The 8,049-nt window shown below is 43.5% G+C and overlaps 1 long non-coding RNA gene across 2 annotated transcripts; it reads right to left on the bottom strand.

Annotated features, from left to right (window-relative positions):
* Nucleotides 1–1,537: 1,537 nt before the first annotated feature.
* On the bottom strand, nucleotides 1,538–8,039 carry LOC104913446. Of its 2 annotated transcripts, none has more exons than XR_795402.3 (3): nucleotides 7,770–8,039; nucleotides 5,674–5,830; nucleotides 1,538–1,817 (listed from the first exon to the last, which is right to left on the bottom strand). It is a non-coding gene; the product is annotated as an uncharacterized LOC104913446 (long non-coding RNA). The 2 variants fall into 2 exon arrangements; XR_795403.3 differs by lacking the exon at nucleotides 1,538–1,817 and adding an exon at nucleotides 4,448–4,766.
* Between the last annotated feature and the right edge of the window lie 10 nt (nucleotides 8,040–8,049).

The raw sequence follows: 8,049 nt of genomic DNA, 5'->3' as shown, positions 1-8,049 counted from the left end.
GCATCGGGACCGCCTGCGTTCTGTGCCGCTCCGAGATCTCCGGAAAGCCGCGACGCCGCAGAGCGGCTTCCTCAGAGGTGGCTGGGGGCTGGAGGTCGTGGTCCTTCGCCTGAGCCGCGCCCCGGGACGGGACGGTGCCCGGCAGGGCCTGAAGGCTGAGCGAAGGTGCCGGCCTGAGCCCCGGGCTGATCGCCGGCTCTGTGCGGACAAACCAGCGCCTGCTGGAGCGGGCGGCCCGCCTCGCGTTGGCAGGGTTCTAAACTTTCTACGAATGCCGAGTTAATAGCAGAATGAGAAGTATTCTGTATGTTGGCAGCAGACACTTGGACTTTTCCTCCCCACGAACAGCCCAAGGCACACGGATTTTAATCGGGCAAAATGCCCTTAGAAACCTGTAAAAATCCTACTTTTGGTTGCGTGGCAATTGCAGTCCTGGATCCAAAGTCTTTGTTCTCGGTGCGTTGTGCCACAGAAAGCACTTAATTTTGCAAATGTATTTAATCATGCAAATGAACTTAGAGCTCCATTTGCAGTTTCGAGCCCAAAAGAAAGCTTTGTGGGGATTCATCTATTTTCCTGTTTACCAGACCTTACTGGCTTACCATCAAATGTTTTCATATTTCTGAAGGTGTTGTTACAGTTTAAAGGTCTCCAAAAGCATTGACCAGAGTACTTTACTGTTTTGTTGTCCTCCAACATGCTAAACTCAACTTTACTCTTTTGGGAAGTCCAATTATACTGGGGCTGTGGTGTATTTTCTATTTAATTTCTCTGGACTTAGGGATCCAATTACTGCAAAATTATTTGAAAAAAAAAAGAAAAAAAAGGATTCTTTGGCTATTAATGTTGTCCTCTAGAATGAGTGAAGGTCTTAAACAATCTGCTGCTTTGTGATATCGGTTACATTCACGGCAAGGCCATAAGCAAACACACATTATATTTTTCTCAGGAAAGCAGGCTGTAAATACAGCTCACAGAAGAGAAGCTGACTGCTCTGGGCTGTGCTGAAGGAGTGCCCTGCTCTGTCTGTTGGCTTCTAGAATGTAGCTAAAATAGTTTTACAGAGGAAAGAAAAATCTCTGGTGTGAGTGCTATAAAACAGCTTTTAAAGGAATGAAGAACTCTAAACGAACATCACCCTTTCCTAATACTCAGTACTTGCTTCCTCACAAGTATTCCCCTTCTTTCTTTGTTTATTTTTATTATTTTTTAAAAAAACTAATTCAAAGGGATACTTAAACAACCATCAAGAACACAGTATTGCAAAGTTCATATTGAAGTGTGATGGAGTGTCCCCTGTGTGGGTATTTTGAGAGGTCTGGTATGTTGCATCACATAGCCAGTGCTCACAGGCCTGGAAACCCTTCTGCCCTGCCCTCATTAGAACATGAAACTTTATCCAGGTAAGGTATGAAGGCTGTTTCAGGCAGAGAACACATCTGGGTCTATTTTAAAATAGTTGCTTCTGTATGAAGATTAAAATCTGTAAAATAATTCACGAAGGCAGAGAGAACTACTCCATGTATTCACTGTCTGCTGTGACTACAATTACACCTCCCTCACTCAAAGCAAACGAACGCCTCTTTGTGCCATGCTTCCTGCCCGCTGAGCATGCTCGGTGTTGCTCCATGCTATCTGTGTCACCTCTGCTGCGGCACACTGTCCCAGCAGCACAGCACTAACAGCACCAGGGTGCCACGGATGGTATTTGTTTCTCCTACTAGTGAGAAGCCTTGGTCTGACAAAAGCGGTTCAGTGTAGCGCATCCGTGTGCGGCAGGACCAAACCTGGGCTTTCAGCTTCTCAAAAAGATCAACCTGAAAAATAGCAGAAAATGAGATTGAGTGCCTTGCTTGGCGTGTTTGCCATTTCTTTTCTCTTACAATGATAATCCACCGGCTTTATTCCATACGCAGTAACCCCTGTTATACGTAGCTTCAAAATATACCCACAGAAGGCATCAAGTGGCTAAAAGTAATGCCTTTGTATTTTTATCTTAGTCATCCGTTTTGTTGGCAACACCATAGGAAAGTGAATACCTCCGCATTTTTTAGCTAACCTGACTGAATAAACAACATAACCCACAAATATGTGCGCACACCAAAACGAAGGCTGACATTTGGTCTTTATGTAATACCCGAAGAATCACTTTAGTGCACGATAGGAATGGCACGTGCAAAATGAAGCCCGAGGGCGTGGGGCGGTGAGTCAGGAGGAGCTGGGCGGGTTGCAGGGCACATTGCTGGGCACTGCCCTGCCCCGGGAGCCCCGGCACCGCCGCGCTGCGTGGGGACGTCGCGGCTTTCGCAGACGCGTCGCTCTGTGACCCGGTGGCAGCGGCACTCCTCGCTGTGTCACCGCAGCCGATGCTGCTTCATCTTCCCTGCTGTGCGGGGAGGAAGGCTGGCAGCGGGCTGTGACACGTGCAGAGCAGGGGGAAGGGGACAGAAGATGGAAGCGCTGAGCTATGGGCCCGTTGTTCCGCCCGTGTGCTCCGAGGGCTGTGCCCAAAGCTCGCGTGTCAGCCCTCTGGGGTGAGGCTTCAGGAATTCTTGGTAGTTCACAGGTGTTGATAATCTTGCATTTTTAAGGACTTATTTCTCTACATGAATGTAAATTTTACCCAGAAATTTTCATTTCCACTCCAAGTGTGTGATTTGCTTGTTCCGTGGGGCACAGTGCTGTTCTGATTGAGTGGAGCCACGTAGAACTGTCTCGGTAGGCTTGCTTCATCGAGATGTTTCTCATCTACCTGACTTCCCCATTTCTGTGTTTAAAAAAGCCTTGCCATTCGACTGCCTTAGGAGAATTACAGTTCACCCATGGCACACTGCAGGGAGGGTGCTGCTTTGAATCACTGCAATATAAATCCAAATTTGGGGGAAGAGGGGCCCTGGGAGTTCGTGTGTTTGTAAAGTCCCACTCTAGCTTAGCACAAATTATCTATGCTGACCATACTTGTATTCTCTCCTGGGCAACGTATTCATAAACTGGAAATATTTGTATTCAAAGCATACTGATGGGAGAAACATAAAGCTGCCTAATAATTAGTCATAAGAATTGGCCTTTTTGAATGAACAGTCATCCCGATTTTCTCCCGTTCTGCTAGACCTGTTTTAAAACAATACTAAGCTGATGTACAACTGAGGTGGCTTTACATGAGATGTGTTGAGTGCTCAGTCCAGCCCTTTTGAAAACTTTTTTCTGTGGATTTCAACAGCAAAAGCAGGGAATGAGATGTAATAACGTACAAAAGAGAGCACGTTATGATATGCTTTCTATAGAGCATTCTGAATCTCCTCAAGTAGGTTCGCAGATTTAGTGTAGCAACACAAAATACTTCTAAAAAAATGCCATCTTTTCTAATTGAGTGAACAATATGAGCAACATTATTAGTGTCTATACAAAGGTTAGCTATGAATAGCTATAGGGATAGTCATACAATTAACATTAGACCAACTTTTCTGTGTTCATTTTGTAATTTTGGATTTCTAGCTGAATACATTGTTATCCACTCTTGCAAAAGTGCCTGCAGGATGTAAACTTGAAACTAGACGGAGTCTGAGCATTGTTCAGCAGCGTTCGTACCTGCTGAGCTATTGTTCTGCTAGGTGTGTCTTTAAGTAAAAAGCAAAGCTGCACGTTTACAGGAAGGCACTTTTACAATGGCTGTCATTTGTTTTGAAGATTAACGTTGTTTATATGGCTATCAGAAACTGAGGAAGATACAATACTTATACACAACTTGTGGAAACATACAGCTTGTTCCTCTTCAGGCAGCTCCTTTCTGCCAGCCTGGTTAAAAAGCACTGGTTTCTTGTGGCAAAGAGCACACAGCAACTTTCATGTCAGATTATATGATGGCTTATTGATGTCAGTGATCAGAATACATTCCTCTTCAGCTCTTTTTTCAGACGATTGTGCCAACTCTAATATTGTCTGCATAAGAAGATGTTTCCAGTTGCCCTGTTTAAAAATGTTTCCCTTCATTTCCATTCATCCTAAATAATAGAAAGCTGTAGGATCTAATCACGTGTCTTCTGTTCTCTTCCAGTTAATTACTCTGTTCACGAGAGCTAGTGTGTCACTAGAATATAGGACACTACATCAACAATGAGGAGGCCTAGGCTGTGTTACTCCCTGTACAGCCAGATGATGCCATGTGAACTACTTTCTCAGCTTTTTTTTCTTATTTTGTCATGTCTAGTTGAGACAAAGGTTTTGTTTCAGTGCCTCTGTACACCATGGCAGATAAGAAGACTGTGAAGTTATCTGACAATTAGGACAATTTTAAGTTATTGGTTCTGTTGGTCAGAATTCCCGTTTCTCTGACTCTGCTCACTAGAAGTTTTCAGATGTGGCTGTGCTGTACGACCATGAATACTGTCCTGGGGTTCAGCCCCAGTCGTTTTTGTGACATTTTCCTTAGACTGTAAACGAGGGAGGCCATAAAACAGTCAGACGTAATTTGAAAATTAACATAAAAATTGATTTCTGAATAGCTTTTTTAACTGTGTAACTTCTGAAGTTCAACAAAACATTACAACCATTTTAACTGATCATAGAGTTATAGAATGGCCTGGGTTGAAAAGTTCTGATGCAAAACGTCTTGGCAATACCAATCTGCTGAACAGGGAGCTGCCAGGTTCCCTTTTCTGAAAAGGTGCTCTGAACATTGCTTCCTGGAATGGCACTGCTTTGAAGACTGTGTAAAAAGTGAGCTCTGGGAGCGAGGTCAGGTTTTGTTTGCTCTCACAATCTAGCCTCTAGTAAGGAAAAAATAATACGTATTCATTTCTGTAATGCTGAGGAGAGGAAAAAAAAATCAACTAAAAATTATTTCATTAGATTGTTTCCAGCAGGGAGAGGGGAGAAAAGGCCTATGTCTGTCAAACACAAACCCTTAGGAGGAAAGTAGCTGAGCCCCGTGCAGTGCTGGGAGGGTCAGCTAAGCATGCCCCGTGTTAAACCAAGCAAATACCAGAGAAATTTCCATCGCAAAACTTTTCTCTAATTCTGAGGCATTCGTGTCTAGAAACTGGTCAGATACTTCTGCTAACAACAAACCACTGTGGCAGCACAGACTGAAAAACTTCCAGAGACTGCTTGGTCTAGCAGAGAGAAGGTCCATGAGTTGCGTGCTCCCCAGCCACTGAGGGCATCCAGCCACGCGGTGTTTCTTCATCGTTCCCAGCAGTTTCACACATACACAGAGCAGCTGTGATGTGCTGAGCTCTGAGAGCTCTCTGCTGAGTTGTGCTGTGTTTCCGCAGCGCAGTCAATATCTGCTCTATGTGACTGCCTGGTATGTCTTAATTCAGCTACTGAAAATAGAACTGCGGGGCTTGGCTGCAGGGCGGGGAGCTGCTGGATTTTTTTTCCACTTCCTCCTAAATGAGAACTAATGAGGCATGTGCAGTCGCTGCTTGAAGTCTGAATTAGAAGATTTCAAGAACACTTGAATCTTAACCCCGGAATTGTTAGGAGACTAATTAAAAAAAATCAGAACGCGAAGGCCAGTAATTATAACATTGCTATTATAATAATGGGGTAGGTGGCAGTAAGGCTTCTGGCTTCTTGTTTTGGGGCTGGGGTAAGCAGGGGTGGATCAGTCTTGCAGGAATATGATTTTCAATACCAGGTGGAGATTTGACGTGGCATTGGGATTCTTACCTGCCATGTGCGTGCACATTTTCCATGTACGCCCTTCTCCTCCCCCAGATCCTTGGAACAGAGGGCTCTCTATCCTAAAACAGTTCCATGATTCGTCCATTCTATTCTCATGATTCATCAGCTCCATATGCCAGCAGACATCTTCCTTAGTACACTGCTGGGAAGGAAAAGCAGAAAGGTGGTAAGAGGAAGAAACATGCCCCTTAGAACAGAAGCACCCAGGGTTGGACCAGATGATCTCCAGAGGTCCATTCTGAGCCCCCAGTCTGTGGTGGGGGGTCATGGTGCCAGCTGGGGCACAGCAGCATATTTCCAGCAGCCAGTTAAGCAGCTGGGGTGGGAGGAGAAGGGCTCCCAGATGCTGGAGCTTGAAAGTCCATGTGTGAAGCTGTCAGAATGGCCGTTGGCATTGTTGGCCCAACCTGAAGCACACATTCCCAAACCATTTCTGGATGTGGTTTGTGAGTTAACACAGACCGAGGGCCTGGGGACAACAGGGAGGTTTGCCTGCAGTGATTGTGTTTGGATAGGTAGGAATTCAGTGGCTTAGACAGGAAAGCAATTCCAGTTGCTTTAAATTTGTACAAATAAAAGCAATGGAGCTAATTACTGGCATTGCATGTCCACTGCTGATGTCATATATATTATCAGCACCCAGAAGCTTTATAACCATTTGGGGCATTCACAGAATGACAACATATGTTGACAGAATAGCTCTCTAGCTGGGGGAAGCAACGTTGTGGGCTTTAAATCAATACTGAAGCCCTTCCTTAAGGGATGTTGTCCCTCAGTGCCATCACTGAGGTGTGTGAATCTGTAACTTTATCCAGATCCAGCAATATTACACATGCAGGTGCCGATAAAATACGTAATGTGGTTAGGAAATAAATACTGAAAACATTATTTCACATAAAGCTCACACCCAGAAGAAAACCAGAGAAAATGTCTTTTTTCATTCTAAGAGCATTCAGCGTATGTAATTTTCATTGTTTCTTTTGCATTTTCCCCTTTCTGTACATCTCTGATGTGTTTTACTCGACCTGTTAAAATATTACTGGTGGAATCTGAAGTTCACTCTTTGCTTTGTAACACTGACACGAGTTCATCACGTATGGCCCTACATTTAAAATAATAAAAGTTCAATCTGAATGACCTCTCCTGAAAATAGAACACATGTGAAGGCATTCCTGTGCTTTCTGGGTCCATGTATGCAGTAAATAGAAATAATTACGTTCTGTTAGTTGAGGAACAGACAGTGACTTGATATTATTTCACTAGTTGGGTGTCTTATATTTCTTGTAAACAGAAAGTGTTTGTTTTGAATTCCTCAAACTTGAAAGTCCTGCTGTGTGAATGGCATCCAGAGGGACAGGAGCTGTGCCATTACAAAGTGCCATAAGAACAGTGAGAATGACAGAACGCCGTCTTGAGGGATCTCGTGATCTTATAAAACCTCAGAGTGATTCCATGGCTGCAGTTCTGATAGGAAAGGTCTGGGAAAAGAAGGTCTAGAATCTTCAGAACATTTTAAACAAGGCCACCATTTTCACTGTATCTCTCAAAGCTGTGGCTCTCCTAATAAGAAGCATTTTCAAACTTAAAAGAGGAGCAGAGAGAACTGCTTCCTTTCAATGCTACCTGTAACTTGGAGGACTTTGTGGTTTGTTTTAATGTGCATTTAAAAAAAAAAAAGTCACCTTAGTTCTCTTAGTCTTCTCTAATCAGGTATCTAATTTATTTTTTTTTTCCCCCCTTTTCCTCACATTTATTTGTAAGGGGGGGGAGGGGGCTCAAATCATGCATCATTATCAGAAAATTCTTGTTATTCTCTGACTTCAGAAAACAATTAGTGGAGAACCCATTTCTTCCATGGTTTTTCTTCATCACCTCTCATAAAAGGAAGATCTATGCAAACTTTCCTTTCATATTCAACATTCTTCTATGTCATAAACAACTGGATTCCTCTTGAGCCCCAGTTAAGCCTAATTCTTCTAGAATTTGTTGACCCTGAATGCTCCATTTCCATGCATCATGTACCCATTTCTCCCTCCAAGTCTTCTGCTTTTCACCCATCCACAGACCTTTCAGATACGTACTGTGCATAACCAAGTGGCACTGAGATAAAGGCTTTCCTCCACTGCTGACTTCCTTGGCCGTAACACGAACTTTCTGTTTCCTAGAATGTAATGGAACAATTCAATCCAGGACTGCGGAATTTAATAAATCTTGGGAAGAATTATGAAAAAGCTGTTAATGGTAAGTCTTCAGAATGTTAATTTCAGTAACAACACTTAATTTTCATTTGATTAATTCTCATATTGGTTATGAGGTTTGTGCATAAGCTTAAATTCCACACTGAACTTCATGCATTTATTA

This window comes from Meleagris gallopavo, chromosome 16, assembly GCF_000146605.3.
Source record: "Meleagris gallopavo isolate NT-WF06-2002-E0010 breed Aviagen turkey brand Nicholas breeding stock chromosome 16, Turkey_5.1, whole genome shotgun sequence".
NCBI classification, from domain to species: Eukaryota; Metazoa; Chordata; class Aves; order Galliformes; family Phasianidae; genus Meleagris; species Meleagris gallopavo.
The sequence above is the reverse complement of the archived record's forward strand: the minus strand, read 5'-3'. Positions and strand labels throughout refer to the sequence as shown.